Source organism: Eumetopias jubatus, unplaced genomic scaffold (genome assembly GCF_037043125.1).
Source record: "Eumetopias jubatus isolate StellerSeaLion01/CBP00866 unplaced genomic scaffold, mEumJub1_p1.0 scaffold_10, whole genome shotgun sequence".
Lineage (NCBI taxonomy): Eukaryota > Metazoa > Chordata > Mammalia > Carnivora > Otariidae > Eumetopias > Eumetopias jubatus.
Genome location: NW_028274816.1, coordinates 45,063,872 through 45,080,625, shown reverse-complemented (window position 1 = coordinate 45,080,625; position 16,754 = coordinate 45,063,872). Strand labels below are relative to the sequence as shown.

Genomic DNA, 16,754 nt, shown 5'->3' with positions numbered 1-16,754 from the left:
ATTTGGCAGCTAATTAGGCAGCCTCTAGGAACTCATGTCTTGATTCTGTAACTGCAAGGAACTAAATCCTGCCAATAACCATACAAGCTTGGAAGAGAACCTCGATGTCCAGATGAGGACACCTTGACTGCAATCTCATGAGATCCTGAGCAAAGACCCAGCTAAGTGGTGCCTGGACTCCTGATCCACACAAAATGTGAGATAGATGTGTGCTTTTAAAAGCCTCTGAGTTTGTGATAACTTGTTTCGTAACAATAGAAAACTAATACAACCAGCTTGTCTGACTTCTAAAACAACAGAAAGACTAACTCGGTTTGAATTTTTATTGGGATTGCACTAGATATATAATTTTTGAGAAAACTGACATTTCTGTTATGTTAATCACCATATATTACATCATTAGTTTTTGGTGCAGTGTTCCATGATTCATTGTTTGTTCATAACACCCAGTGCTCCATGCAGAACGTGCCCTCCTCAATACCCATCACCAGGCTAACCCATCCCCCTACCCCCTCCCCTCTAGAACCCTCAGTTTGTTTTTCAGAGTCCATCATCTCTCATGATTCGTCTCCCCCTCTGACAGACTCCCCTTTTCTTCCTCTCCTGTTATCTTCTTCTTTTTCTTTTTTCTTAAAATATGTTGCGTTATTTGTTTCAGAAGTACAGATCTGTGATTCAACAGTCTTGCACAATTCACAGCGCTCACCGTAGCACATACCCTCCCCAATGTCTATCACCCAGCCACCCCATCCCTCCCACCCCCAACCACTCCAGTAACACTCAGTTTGTTTCCTGAGATTAAGAATTCCTCATATCAGTGAGGTCATGTGATACATGTCTTTCTCTGATTGACTTATTTCACTCAGCATAACACCCTCCAGTTCCATCCACGTCGTTGCAAATGGCAAGATCTCATTCCTTTTGATGGCTGCATAATATTCCATTGTGTATATATACCACTTCTTCTTTATCCATTCATCTGTCGATGGGCATCTTGGCTCTTTCCACAGTTTGGCTATTGTGGACATTGCTGCTATAAACATTGGGGTACACGTACCCCTTCGGGTCCCTACATTTGTATCTTTGTGGTAAATACCCAGTAGTGCAATTGCTGGATTGAACGGTAGCTCTAATTTCAACTGTTTGAGGAACCTCCATACTGTTTTCCAGAGTGGTTGCACCAGCTTGCATTCCCACCAACAGTGTAGGAGGGTTCCCCTTTCTCCACATCCCCGCCAACATCTGTCGTTCCCTGACTTGTTAATTTTAGCCATTCTGACGGGTGTGAGGTGGTATCTCATTGAGGTTTTGATTTGGATTTCCCTGATGCCGAGCGATGTTGAGCACTTTTTCATGTGCCTGTTGGCCATTTGGATGTCTTCTTTGGAGAAATGTCTGTTCATGTCTTCTGCCCATTTCTTGATTGGATTATTTGTTCTTTGGGTGTTGAGTTTGATAAGTTCTTTATAGATTTTGGATACTAGCCCTTTATCTGATATGTCGTTTGCAAATATTTTCTCCCATTCTGTCGGTTGTCTTTTGGTTTTGTGGACTGTTTCTTTTGCTGTGCAGAAGCTTTTTATCTTGATGAAATCCAAATAGTCCATTTTTGCTCTGGTTTCCCGTGCCTTTGGCGATGTTTCTAGGAAGAAGTTGCTGCGGCTAAGGTCGAAAACGTTGCTACCCGTGTTCTCCTTTAGGATTTGGATGGACTCCTGTCTCACGTTTAGGTCTTTCAACCATTTGGAGTCTATTTTTGTGTGTGGTGTAAGGAAATGGTCCAGTTTCATTCTTCTGCATGTGGCTGTCCAATTTTCCCAACACCATTTGTTGAAGAGACTGTCTTTTTGCCATTGGACATTCTTTCCTGCTTTGTCAAAAATAAGTTGACCCTAGAGTTGAGGGTCCATTTCTGGGCTCTCGATTCTGTTCCATTGATCTATGTGTCTGTTTTTGTGCCAGTACCATACTGTCTTGATGATGACAGCTTTGTAATAGAGCTGGAAGTCCGGAATTGTGATGCCGCTAGCTTTGCTTTTCTTTTTCAGTATTCCTCTGGCTATTCTGGGTCTCTTCTGGTTCCATACACATTTTAGGATTATTTGTTCCATTTCTTTGAAAAAAGTGGATGGTATTTTGATGGGGATTGCATTGAATGGGTAGATTGCTCTAGGTAGCATTGACATCTTCACAATGTTGATTCTCCCAATCCATGAGCATGCAACGTTTTTCCATTTCTTTGTGTCTTCTTCAATTTCTTTCCTGAGTATTTTATAGTTTTCTGAGTACAGATCCTTTGCCTCTTTGGTTAGATTTATTCCTAGGTATCTAATGGTTTTGGGTGCAATTGTAAATGGGATAGACTCCTTGATTTGTCTCTCTTCTGTCTTGTTGTTGGTGTATAGGAATGCCACTGATTTCTGTGCATTGATTTTATATCCTGCTACTTGACTGAATTCCTGTATGAGTTCTAGCAGTTTTGGGGTGGAGTCTTTTGGGTTTTCCACATACAGTATCATATCATCTGCAAAGAGTGAGAGTTTGACTTCCTCTTTGCCGATTTGGAGGCCTTTGATTTCTCTTTGTTGTCTGATTGCTGTGGCTAGGACTTCTAATACTATGTTGAATAGCAGTGGTGAGAGTGGACATCCCTGCCGCGTTCCTGACCTTAGGGGAAAAGCTCTCAGCCTTTCCCCATTGAGAATGATATTCGCTGTAGGTTTTTCATAGATGGCTTTTATGATATTGAGGTATGTATCCTCTATCCCTATACTCTGAAGAGTTTTGATCAAGAAAGGATGTTGTACTTTGTCAAATGCTTTTTCTGCATCTATTGAGAGGATCATATGATTCTTGCTCTTTCTTTTGTTAATGTATTGTATCACGTTGATTGATTTGCGGATGTTGAACCAGCCTTGCAGCCCAGGGATAAATCCCACTGGGTCATGGTGAATAATCCTTTTAATGTAGTGTTGGATCCTATTGGCTAGGATTTTGGTGAGAATTTTTGCATCCATGTTCATCAAGGATATTGGTCTGTAATTCTCTTTTTTGATGGGGTCTTTGTCTGGTTTTGGGATCAAGGTAATGCTGGCCTCATAAAATGAGTTTGGAAGTTTCCCTTCCATTTCTATTTTTTGGAACAGTTTCAGGAGAATAGGTATTAATTCTTCTTGAAATGTCTGATAGAATTCCCCTGGGAAGCCATCTGGCCCTGGGCTTTTGTTTCTTGGGAGATTTTTGATGACTGTTTCAATTTCCTTAGTGGTTATAGGTCTGTTCAGGTTTTCTATTTCTTCCTGGTTCAATTTTGGTAGTTGATACATCTCTAGGAATGCACCCATTTCTTGCAGGTTATCTAATTTGCTGGCATAGAGTTGCTCATAATATGTTCTTATAATTGTTTGTATTTCTTTGGTGTTGGTTGTGATCTCTCCTCTTTCATTCATGATTTTGTTGATTTGGGTCATTTCTCTTTTCTTTTTGATCAGTCTGGCCAGGGGTTTATCAATCTTGTTAATTCTTTCAAAGAACCAGCTCCTAGTTTCGTTGATCTGTTCTACTGTTCTTTTGGTTTCTAGTTCATTGATTTCTGCTCTGATCTTTATGATTTCTCTTCTCCTGCTGGGTTAGGCTTTATTTGCTGTTCTTTCTCCAGCTCCTTTAGGTGTAGGGTTAGGTTGTGTATTTGAGACCTTTCTTGTTTCTTGAGAAAGGCTTGTATTGCTATATACTTTCCTCTCAGGACTGCCTTTGCTGTATCCCAAAGATTTTGAACAGTTGTGTTTTCATTTTCATTGGTTTCCATGAATTTTTTTAATTCTTCTTTAATTTCCTGGTTGACCCATTCATTCTTTAGTAGGATGCTCTTTAGCCTCCATGTATTTGAGTTCTTTCCGACTTTCCTCTTGTGGTTGAGTTCTAGTTTTAAAGCATTGTGGTCTGAAAATATGCAGGGAATGATCCCAATCTTTTGGTACCGATTGAGACCTGATTTGTGACCTAGGACGTGATCAATACTGGAGAATGTTCCATGGGCACTAGAGAAGAATGTGTATTCCGTTGCTTTGGGATGGAATGTTCTGAATATGTCTGTGAAGTCCATTTGGTCCAGTGTGTCATTTAAAGTCTTTATTTCCTTGTTGATCTTTTGCTGATATGATCTGTCCATTTCAGTCAGGGGGGTGTTAAAGTCCCCCACTATTATTGTATTGTTGTCAATGTGTTTCTTTGCTTTTGTTATTAATTGCCTTATATAATTGGCTGCTCCCATGTTCGGGGCATAGATATTTACAATTGTTAGATCTTCTTGTTGGGTAGACCCTTTAAGTAGGATACACTGTCCTTCCTCATCTCTTATTACAGTCTTTGTTTTAAAATCTAGTTTGTCTGATATAAGGATTGCCACCCCAGCTTTCTTTTGGTGTCCATTAGCATGGTAAATGGTTTTCCACCCCCTCCCTTTCAATCTGGGGGTGTCTTTGGGTCTAAAATGAGTCTCTTGCAGACAGCATATTGATGGGTCTTGTTTTTTAATCCAATCTGATAGTCTGTGTCTTTTGATTGGGGCATTTAGCCCATTTACATTCAGGGTAACTATTGAAAGGTATGAATTTAGTGCCATTGTATTACCTGTAAGGTGACTGTTAACTGTCTGTTGTCTGTGTTCGTTTCTGCTCTTTGCTGCTTTTAGGTTCTCTCTTTGCTTAGAGGACCCCTCTCAATATTTCTTGGAGGGCTGGTTTCGTGTTTGCAAATTCCTTTAGTTTTTGTTTGTTCTGGAAGCTTTTTATCTCTCCTCCTATTTTCAGTGATAGCCTAGCTGGATATAGTATTCTTGGCTGCATATTTTTCTCGTTTAGTGCTCTGAAGATATCTTGCCCGTCCTTTCTGGCCTGCCAGGTCTCTGTGGATAGGTCTGTTGCCAATCTAATGTTTCTACCATTGTAGGTTACATATCTCTTCTCCCGAGCTGCTTTCAGGATTTTCTCTTTGTCTCTGAGACTCGTAAGTTTTACTATTAGATGTCGGGGTTGACCTATTATTATTGATTTTGAGAGGGGTTCTCTGTGCCTCCTGGATTTTAATGCCTGTTTCCTTCCTCACATTAGGGAAGTTCTCTGCTATAATTTCTCCAATATACCTTCTGCCCCCCCCCCTCTTCTTCTTCTGGGATCCCAATTATTCTAATGTTGTTTCGTCTTATCGTATCACTTATCTCTCGAATTCTGCCCTCGTGATCCTGTAGTTGTTTCTCTCTCTTTTTCTCAGCCTCTTTATTTTCCATCATTTGGTCTTCTATATCGCTGATTCTCTCTTCTGCCTCATTTATCCTAGCATTTAGTGCCCCCATTTTTGATTGCACCTCATCAATAGCCTTTTTGATTTCGATTTGGTTAGATTTTAGTTCTTTTATTTCTCCAGAAAGGGTTTCTCTAATAACTTCCACGCTTTTTTCAAGCCCAGGTAGTATCTTTAAAGTCATGATTCTGAACTCTAGGTCCGACATCGTACTAATGTCCGTATTGAGTAGGTCCCTGGCTGACGGTACTACCTCTTGTTCTTTTTGCTGAGGTGATTTCTTTCGTCTTGTCATTTTGTCCAGAGGAGAATAGGTGAATGAGAGAACAAAATACTAACAGGTTTACAACGTCCCCAGCAAATATACTGTATACAAATCAGAAAAGACCTGAAACCAGGGGAAAAGAAAGGGAAAGAAAGAAAAAAGAAAGAGAAAAAGAAAAAGAAAAAAAAAGAAAAAAAAGATAAAAACAAAACAGTACAAAAAAAGCAGAATATGATCAAATATGATCAGGCTAGTGCATAGATCAGTGCCACACACTAGATTTTGGGCGTATTTTGGTCTGTTAGAAAAAAGTGCCTCCTAAAATTTTAAAGGAAGAAAGACATATATGTACAAAATAAGGGTTGATACAATGAAGGGATGGAAGATGACTGTAAAGATGAAAATTATAAAAGATTTTATAAAAGGACTTGGTAAGATAAGTTGTTTGAAAAAAGAAAGAAGATTTAAGAAAAATAGAAAAAAAAAAGGAAAAAGGGAGAGAATGTGATCAGGCAGGAGACTAGAACAAAGCCATACACTAGTGATTTAGGGTATATTTTGATCTGTTAGAAGAAACTGTACCTCAAAATTTTAAAGAGAGAACAACTTATATATATATGCCAAAAATAAGGGTAACTACTATGAAGGGATAAAATATGACTCTAAAAATGAAAAATAGAAAATGTTTTTTTTTTTTTAAAAAAGGGATTGATAAGATGTTGGTTGAAAAAGGGAAAAAGAAAAATAAAAAAAAACAGTCAACAAAAATTAACTTTGATGAAATAATGAATCATGGTAAAAAAAAAAAAAAGCCATGACTCTATGTGCAGTATTCCCCTAGCGCTGGAGTTCTCCCATTCTCCTTGATCGATCAACTTGGTCTTGGCTTGCTGGCTGTTTGTGCTGATCTTCTGGGGGAGGGGCCTGTTGCTGTGGTTTCCAAATGTCTTTGCCGGAGGCGGAATTGCCCCGCCCTTGTCGGTCCGGGCTAAGGAAGCTGCTCCGGTTTGCTCTCAGGAGCTTTTGTTCCCTGCAAGCTCTCGGTACAGCCTTGGAGGACCAGGGCAGAAATGGTGGCCTCCCAATCTCTGCCCGGAGGAGCTGAGAACTCGGGGCCCCGCTCCTCAGTGTGCCCCCAGAGAAAAGCAGTCACTTCCGTGTCCCCGGTCTCCGGCCGCACTCCGTGCTCACCCGGCCTGTGATCGAGCATTGCTATCTCTGGCACCCGACCCCGCACAGAGTCTCCAAACCCAGCAGATCCCTGCAGTGCGTTCCCGCACCGCTCCTCCCCGGGAAGGAAGGGGAGTCTCCCCGGATCTGCTGCTTGTTGGGTCCCTGCTGGGGGAGCCGTGCCCCGACTGGGCCGCAGATCACAGTTTATGGCAACCCCGAGCTGAGAGCCCGCGACTCTGCTCCGTCTCTGCAGCCAGCTTCCCCGCTCCGATCCCTGGGAGCTCTGGTGCACTCAGGCACCCCCGGTCTCTCTGTGACCCCAAGGGTCCTGAGACCACACTGTCCCGGGAGGATTCCACCCCCCGCTTAGCCACTGCAGCGACGTCCCTCCGCCGAGCCAACTTCTAAGAGGTCCGATTTTGTGCTCCGTGGCTCTATCACTTGCCAGAAGCGGCCGACGGAGGCCCCTCCCCCGCCGTCTATCCTCCCGAATATCGCCTCGGATTCACTTCTCCGCACGTCCTACCTTCCAGTAAGTGGTCGCTTCTCTCTGTTCAGAGAGTTGTTGCTACTCTCCTGTTCGATCTCCTGTTGAGTTCGTAGGTGTTCAGAATGGTTTGATCCCTATTCAGCTGAATTCCTGAAACCAGACGAAATCTAGGTCTCCTACTCCTCCGCCATCTTGCTCCGCCGAGAAAACTGACATTTCTGAAACCTGAGTTGCTAATCTATGAATGTGAAATATCTCCATCTCTTATAAATTTTTTTCAACAATGTATCTTAGTTTTTGATATAGAGCTCTCCACCTTTTTGTTAGGTTTATTACAAGGTTTATTACATTTGATATATACTTTTATTGAGGTTTGTTGTAAAGGATGTTTATTAATTTTGTTTTACCTTTGTGACTTATAAATAAAACATTTTTTTATCTTGAATGTAGCAATGTTGCTAAACTCATGTATTGATTTTTACCTATTTGTAGATTCTCTTGAATTTTCTATATCCACAACTTTTTACTTTCTTTCCAACTCATGTATTTTTATTTCTCTTTCTTGACTCTTGTCAGTTTCAAAAGCAAACTTTTCAGTGTTCTGTCTTTGAAAGCTGATTCTTCCACCCCAACTTGCTGAGTCCTGGGCAGCAATCCTTGATTACTCTCTGGGCCTCTATTTCCCATTGGTCATAGCTTAGTAATTCTTCATTATTTTGTTAGCTTTGTGTTTCCTTAGTTAGTTTTTAATTTTTAGCATGCCTTCTACTTTTCTAGTTGCCAGGGAGATAGTAGATCCAATAATCTATTCCACCATTATCAAAAGTAGAAGTGTCACAGTAATTTAAAAAATGTTTAACACCTTATTGAGGTATGATTTATATACTGTAGTATCTGGAGATTATAAGAGTCCAATTCAATGAGTTTTAGTAAATGTGCAGAGTTGTGCACAAATCATCGTAATCCAGTTTTCGAACATTTCCATGATCCATGACTATTTGCAATCAATCCTCATTCCCAGCTTTCGGTCCCAGATGATCACTGACACACTATCACGTAGATTTGTATTTTCTGCAAGGTCCATTTATTTAAAAAAATTTTTTTAAGTAGGCTCCATGCCCAGAATGGAGCCCATTGTGGGGCTTGAACTCATGACCCTGAGATCAAGACCTGAGCTGAGATCAGGAGTCAGATGCTCAACCGACTGAGCCACCCAGGTGCTCCTCTACAAGGTCCATTTAAATGGAATCATACCATATGTAGTCTTTTGTGTCTGGTGTTTTTCATCTGATCATAATGATGTTGAGCTTCATTCATGTTGTTCCATGCAGTGATTTATAGTTTTCAGTGTACAAGTTTGGTAGTAATAGTTTTATAGTTCTTGTATGCAAATCTTGCCCTTCTTTGTTTATTACTGAGTATTTGTTCTGAAACTCTTATGAATGAAAGTGTTTTTTTTTATTGTATTTTTGGATTGTTTATTGCTAGCAAATAGAAATACAGTTGATTTTGTATGTTGATCTTGTATCCTGTGACTTTCCTAGAAAGATTTACTTCTTCCTTTCCAATCCATATGCATTTAATTTTCTTTTCTTGCTTTATTGCATTGGCTAGTCTGCTGCAATGGTGAATAGAAGTAACAGCCGATATCTTTGCTTTATTCCAGCTCTTAGGGGGAAATCATGAAGTTTTTCATTATGACATGAGCTATAGGCTTTTCATAGATGCCCTTTATCAGGTTGAGAAAATTTCCTTCTATTCCTGATTTGTTGGCAGTTATTATCATAAATGGATGTGGATTTTTATCAAATTGAGGAAATTCTGTGGGTTTTGGTCCTTTATTCTATTAATATTGTGTATTACATTAATTGATTTTCAGATATTAAACCAATCTTGTGTTCCTACAAAAAATACCATTTAAAATGTTGTATAATAATCCTTTTAAAAATGTAGGTAGGTTAAATAAGGATTAATTAATATTAATTAATTTTCACCGAGAACTTTTTTCTGCTTTCATTAGTAATGTTGATCTTAAGTTTTTTTTTCTTGTGATTTTTTTTTTCTGACTTTGATATCAAGGTAATACTGGCTTCAAAGAATGAGTTGGAAATGTTTCTTTTTCCTGTTTTCTGCAAGAGTTTGTGTTAGTTGGAATTATTTCTTTAATATTGATAAAATTTATTAATGCAGTCATCTGGGTCCAACTTTTTCTTTGTGAGATATTTAAATTAATTAAATTTATTTACTTGTTAGCTCTATTCAGGTTTTCTCTTTCTTCTTCAGTAAATTTTGGTGATTTGTGTTTGTCTTAGGAATTTGTTCATCTTATCTAAGTTGCTTAACTTTGTTGGCAGTAAGTTGTTGATAGTCTGTAATCCTTTTAACTTTTGTAGTTTTGGTAGTTAAGAAACCTCTTTCATTTTTGTTTGGTAATGTGTGCATTGTCTCTTAATTGGCCCATCTCCATAAAAGTTTATAAAATTTGTTAATCTTTTCAAAGAACTAGCTTTTTGTTTCATTGATTCTTCTATATTGTTTTTTCTGTTTTCCTTTTCATTGATTTCTGCTCTGACATTTATTATTTTCTTTCTTTTGCTTGCTTTGGGTTTAATTTTGCTCTTCTTTTCTGGTTTCTTAAGGTGGAAACTTTGAGTACTTATTTGAGATCTTTCTTCTCTTTAATATGAACTTTTAATGCTATAAATTTACCACTAAGTGCTGCATTACTTGAATCCCACACATTTTCATAGCTTTATTGAAAAATAACTCACCTGTAATAAACTGCACATATTTGAAATATACAATTTGATATTTTGACATTCATAAAAAATCCAAGAATCACATTCAAGATAATAAGCATTTCTATCACCTTCAAAAATTTAGTGGTCTTTTATAATCCATCTATCCATTCTTCCTCATTGCTTCTAATTTTTTGACATGTTGTGTTATCATTCTCATTCTGTTCAGAATATATTCTGATAACCCTTCTGATTTCTTCTTTGAGCCATCAGTAATTTAGAAGAGTGTTGTTAAGTTTACAAATTTTCAAAATTTCTTTCTGCTTTTGATTTCAAATTTAATTCCATTGTGGCCAGAGAATATCCTTTAAATGATTCAGATCACTTTAATTCATTGAGACTTATATTATGGCCAGATATCATCAATCCTGGAGGATGTTCTGCATGCACTCAAAAAGAATGTATTCTTCTGTTGCTGGAGTGTTCTATCAATGTCAGGTCAATATAGTTGATAGTATTGCTCAAATGGTTTATTATCTTTATTGATTTTCTGTCTAGTTATTCTATTATTTAGAGTGGATTATCAAAATCCCTAACTATAATTATTGAATTCTCTATTTCTTCTTTAAGTTCTGTCAGGTTTTTCTTCTTGTGTTTTGGGACTCCATTATTAGAGTCATACACATTTACAACTTTTACACTTTCCTGACATATTAGGCCTTTTTATCATTATGAAATATCTCTTTTTCTCTAGGAAAATTTCTTGTCTTAAAGTGATTTTTCCTGAATTAACATAGCCACTCTAACTATATTAATGTTTACATGTTTACCTTTTGCTATCCTTTTAATTTGATATGTTTGTATTTTTGAGTCTAAAGTATGTCTCTTGTAGATAGAATATACTAGAATCTTGCTTTAAAAAGATCCAATGAGATAATCTCTGCCTTTTTTTAGAATTTAGCCCTTTCATATTAATATGATTATTGATGGAGTTGGATTTACATCTGCCATTTTGCTATTAGTTTTCAATGTGTCTTATTTATATTTTTGTCCCTCCTCTATTGCATTTTTTGTTTTAAATTAGTATTTTAGTGTATCACTTTTATTCCTCTGTTTTTTAAACTATGAATTTTTTTCAGTAGTGACTGCTCTGTGGTTTTAAAATATACATATTGAGGTATCACAATTTATTTCAGGCTAATATTGACCTTATTGAAGTACAGTATGGCCACTTTGCTTCAATATTGCCCCATCTCCTCCCCCCTCCTTTGTAGCATTATTGTCATATATGTCTATATGTGTTATAAGCCCAAATGACATGATTTTTATAATTACTCTTGCAATCTTATATTTTTGGAAGAAATTAAGAGAAGAGAAAATCAAAAACATATTTAAACAGTCTTTTATATTTATCCACATATTCAGTATTTATGGACTCTGCATTTCTTCCTGAGGATTTGAGTTCCTATCTAGTGTCATTTCCTTTCATCTTGAAGAACTTCTTTTAGTAATTTTTGAATGGCAGTTCAGCTACCAACAAATTTTCTTAGTATTTATCTAGGAATATACTTAGTTTGCTTTCATTTTTGAAGGATTATTTTGCTGGATATAGAATTTTTGATTAACAGCTTTAATTCCCACCCCCCAACACTTTAAATATGTCATTCCACTGCCCTCTGGCTTCCATTGTTTTGGATGCTAAGTCCGCTGTTAATCATATTGTTGTTCCTCTGTACATGCTGAGTCATTTTATTCCTGATGCTTTCAAGATTTTTTGTCTTTCAACAGGCTTAATATAATTTATTTATCCTATATTTGGTATAAGCTTTTTTCACCTGTAGACTGATCTTGTTCACCAAATTTGGGAACTCTGTGGCTTTTTGGGAACTTTTGAAACTTATTTCCTTGAGTATTCTTTTTTCTGTATCTCTCTCTTCTCAAGTTTGGAAATCCCACTATATGTGTGTTGGCATGCTTGGTGTTGTCCTACAAGTCTTTACATCTGTTTTTTTTTTTTTTTTAATTTCTTTCTTTGCTCTTCATGTTCGATGAGTTCTATTTTGCTATTTTCAAGTTTACTGATTTTTTTTTTATTCTGCCATCTCAGATATGATATTTAGGCCATTTAGTGAATATTCATTTTGATTATTGTATTTTTCACTCAAATTTTCTTATATTTTTATTCTATTATTTTAAGGTTTTATATTCTCTATTTTCTTTTTTTTTTTTAAGATTTTATTTATTTATTTGAGAGAGAGAGAATGAGAGATAGAGAGCACGAGAGGGAAGAGGGTCAGAGGGAGAAGCAGACTCCCTGCTGAGCAGGGAGCCCGATGCGGGACTCGATCCCGGGACTCCAGGATCATGACCTGAGCCGAAGGCAGTCGCTTAACCAACTGAGCCACCCAGGCGCCCTTTCTTTTTTTTTTTAAGATTTTATTTTTTTATTTGAAAGAGAGAGCACAAACAGGGTGAGGGGCAGACAGAGAAGTGGACACACCGCCAAGCAGGGAGCCTGATGTGGGGCTCAATCCTGGGACTCTGGGTTCATGACCTGAGCCAAAGCCATACACTTAACCAACTGAGCCACCCAGGAGCCCCTATATTCTCTATTTTCATTCCTGGCTTGAATCATTGTCATTGTATTTTCCTTTAATTCATCAAAAAATTTTTTTATTGAGGTGATAGTCACATACATAAAATTAACTATTTTAAAGTATACAATTCAGTGGCATTTAGTACACTCACAATGTTATTCTAAAACATTTCATCACTCCAAAAAGAAATTTTGTACCCATTAAACAGTTGCTTCCAATTCCTCCTTCCCCTAGTCCCTGGAAACTCCCAATCTGTATTATGTTTCTATTAATTTACCTATTCTGGGAAATTCATGTAAATGTAAAAATATACAATATTTTGTGTCTGGTTTCTTTTGCTGAGCATAATATTTTTGAGGTTCATCCACATTATATTTCATTTCTCTTTGTGGCTGAGTGATATTTCATTGCATGTATATATCACAATTTATTTAGCCAATGGACATTTGGGTTGTATCCATCTTTTTATTATCATGAATATTGTTACTATAGCCATGCATGCATGTGTTTTTGTTTGTGTACATGTTTTCAGTTCTTTGGAGTATATTCCTAAGAGTGGAAAATGCTGGGTCATTTGGCAATTCTATGTGTAGCCTTTTGGAGAATCACCAAACTATTTTCCACAATGGCTGTACCAGACTACATTACCACCAGCAACGTATGAACATTCCAATTTCTCTATATCCTCGCCAGTTCTTGTTACTTTCTCTGTGAAATGTGAAGTGTTACCTCATTGTGGTTTTGCTTTGCATTTCTCTCAAAATTAATGCTCTGTTGAACATCTTTTTGTATACTTGTGGGCTATTTGTATATTTTCTTTCTTTCCTTTTTAAAAAGATTTTATTTATTTACTTGAGAGAGAGAGAATGAGAGATTAGAGAGCATGAGAGGGAAGAGGGTCAGAGGGAGAAGCAGACTCCCTGCTGAGCAGGGAGCCCGATGTGGGACTCGATCCCGGGACTCCAGCATCATGACCTGAGCTGAAGGCAGTTGCTTAACCAACTGAGCCACCCAGGTGCCCTATTTGTATATTTTCTGTACAAAAAGACATATTCAAGTACTTTGCCCATTTTTAAATTGGGTGTTAATCTTTTTGTTGTTGAGTTGTAAGAGTCCTTTATATATTCTAAATGCTAGAATATTATTAGATATATGATTTGCAAATATTTTTTCCCATTTTGTATGTTGTCTTTTTGCTTTCTTAATAAACTTTGATACACAAAAATGTTTAATTTTTATGAAGTCCAGTTTATCTATTTTTTTTTCCAGGGGAGAGCACAAATGCAGTCCCCCACTACCCCAAATTATGCAGTCAAGTTTCCCACATTTGGGAAAATCATAGGGGTCAGCATATCTGGAGTGCAATGGGTAAGTCTTGCCCTGGGAAAACCACCTTCCTGATCATGGTATCTCCAATGCCAGGTAAGTGTATCTGTCTATTTTTTTTTTTTCTTTTGTTGTTCATGCTTTTGGTGTCTTATCTAAGAATTCATTGCCAGGTCCAAGATCATGATGATTTACCCTTATGTTTTCTTCTAAGATTTTTATGGTTTTGCTGTTATTTAGGTTGCTTGTCCATTTTGAATTAATATTTGCATATGGTGTGAAACGGGTTTTTCTTTAATTCTTTAAACATAGTGTTCTTTAATTCTCTGAACATGTTTATTATAATAGCTGCTTTGAAGTCTCAGTCTGCTAAATCCAAATTCAACATCTGGGCCAACTCAGCATTAGTTTATAATGATTCCTTTTTTCCCCTGAGTATAGCTCATACTTCCCTATTTATTTATGTGTCTTGTGATTTTTTTTTTTTAATTGAAAACTGGACATGGAAAAAATATATAGTAACAACTCTGGATTGGGGTTTTTCTCCTGAAAGGTTTTTTCTTTAATAACTTGCCTGAGCTTAATTTGTAGAATCCATCTTCTAATCATGTGTAACTAGATGTATTTGCTTAGTTTTTGAATTCTTATCTTTTTTTTTTAGCTTGGCTTAAGAGTTGCCACTGCATCTGTGTAGATCCATAGTCAGATGATGATTGGGAAGATGTTGTACTCATATGTCTTGGACTCTTCCATGCACCACATTCTGCTGATTGATTTGTACTTAGGTTGGGGAGAGCAGTCCATGTTTGGGCAGTTTTCAATTTTGCCTTAAGGTTTAGTTTTAGTTTCTTCTGTGCTCTCTTGAGTCTTACCTGCACCTACCCACCAGAGGTTCTCTGGATAACCATGACGTGTGAATAGCTTATTTGTTCTTGCAGTATCTCCCCATTAAATTTCTGGCTGTTTCACCACTCACCTCAAGTGGGGCTGCAACCTCATATTAACAAATCTGTGGGTTTTCCCTCATTAATTTTCTTCTGAGTTTGCACGTTTACTGACAGTATCACCAATTACAGGTTTGCTTCCCACTCCAAAACAGGTCAGCTCCCTTTGGCATTAGAGATGACGTTTTTCACAGTTAGCTTTGCCCTGACAAAATTATGGTGCCAAGCAATGTGGGGAAGTGGACAGGGGAAGCCCTAGGAAGAGGGCCACTGACTCAAATGTCTAGCAGTTTTTCATGCATAACCACTTCCAATTAATCATTTACCTTTGGTCAATTTCCAGAATCCTTAAATGTTTGTATTTGATGACTTTATCCAGTTTTATATTTGTTTTATGAGGCAAAAGGTGGCTGATCTCTTTTCTCCATTATGGCTGGAAGTCCCACTACCACAATTATTATTTGTAAGTTTGATTTGTTCATTTCACATGGTCAAATATATCAGTGTTTTCCCTTGTGTCCTACTTAGGATTTATTTATCCTAAGATTGCTTTGTAATTAACAGAAATTTTATTCTACAACATTATGGCTTAATTTTCTATTCAAATTTTTAGTCATTTCAAATTTATTTCTTTGTAAAGAGGTAGGACTCTAGCTTACTTTTTTCTCTTTGCTGTTAGCTAGTTAGCTGTCCCACCCCATTTTTAAGATAATCTCTTTTTTTCCCTGCTGATTTAAAAAACAACTGTTTAAATATTTGAGTGATATGCTTACTTACTTGACTTTTCATTCTATTCCATTCGTTTCTGTTTTTACTTTTCATTGAAAATGCCACAGTTTTAATTATTGTACCTTTAGAACAGAGTCTAACATAAAGTGTGATAAGACCCTCCCTCCTGCCTCTTATATTTTGAATCACAGGATGGATTTGCATTTTTCACACCACAGAGTTAACATGCATTCATTCACTCAGGCATCCAGTCTTTCAACACACAGATTTTTTTTAAAGATTTTATTTATTTATTTGAGAGAGAGAGAATGAGAGACAGAGAGCATGAGAGGGAAGAGGGTCAGAGGGAGAAGCAGACTCCCCGCTGAGCATGGAGCCCTGTGTGGGACTCGATCCTGGGACTCCAGGATCATGACATGAGCCGAAGGCAGTTGCTTAACCAACTGAGCCACCCAGGTGCCCCACACAGATATTTTTTGAGCTTGTATTGCACAAGGCACCTGCCAAGGTGCCAGGCAATGCAGTGACTGGGGGTGTGATGGTGAGCTGCAGCAACATGGTCTTCACCTTGCTGGAATCTGCATTCTAGCATGGAGGCAAAGAAAAGAGTAAACAGACAATAATAAAATAATAAAATCACTGAAAATGACATCCTTGACTATGAAGCAACCAATCAGGGTGGTGAGGTGGAGAATAGCAGAGGGAACCTGTGTTAACTGGTGTGGTTGGAAGAGTTGTTTGATGGTAAGTCAAAGCCTACAGGTAGGCAACAGCCATGCAGGAGCTAAACATTGCTTTTTGTTTCCAAACACTTGTGCATTTGTCCCAAAACCACTCATTCTAAAATTTATCATTTTCCCACATGGGTGGGAAGAAATAGTCTGTGAAAAGAGAATAGCACATGCCCGCATACCCGGCCATGGAAAAGAACCCGAGGAGCTGAAAGAAAGCCTGTGTGGCCTGTACCTGACCCGTGGGAGGGCTTGTGAGGGGGCAGGATTAGATAAAGAGGTAGCAGGTCTTGCCAAGCCTTGTAGACCAGAGAGGGAAGTTTGGATTGTATTCTTAGTGCAGTGGGAAGCCCCTTCAGGGTCGTCTCCAGGACGGTAATGAATTATGTTTTCAGAAGACCTCTCCTGCTGTGGTGTGGAGAAGGGCCTGTAGAGGCCCAGTGGCGGAAGGCGGAACACG

General features: G+C 37.8%; 1 non-coding gene across 1 annotated transcript; it reads right to left on the bottom strand.

Annotated features, from left to right (window-relative positions):
• Positions 1-13,830: 13,830 nt before the first annotated feature.
• On the bottom strand, positions 13,831-13,994 carry LOC114224474 (U1 spliceosomal RNA). Its single transcript, XR_003612379.1, has one exon. It is a non-coding gene; the product is annotated as a U1 spliceosomal RNA (small nuclear RNA).
• Between the last annotated feature and the right edge of the window lie 2,760 nt (positions 13,995-16,754).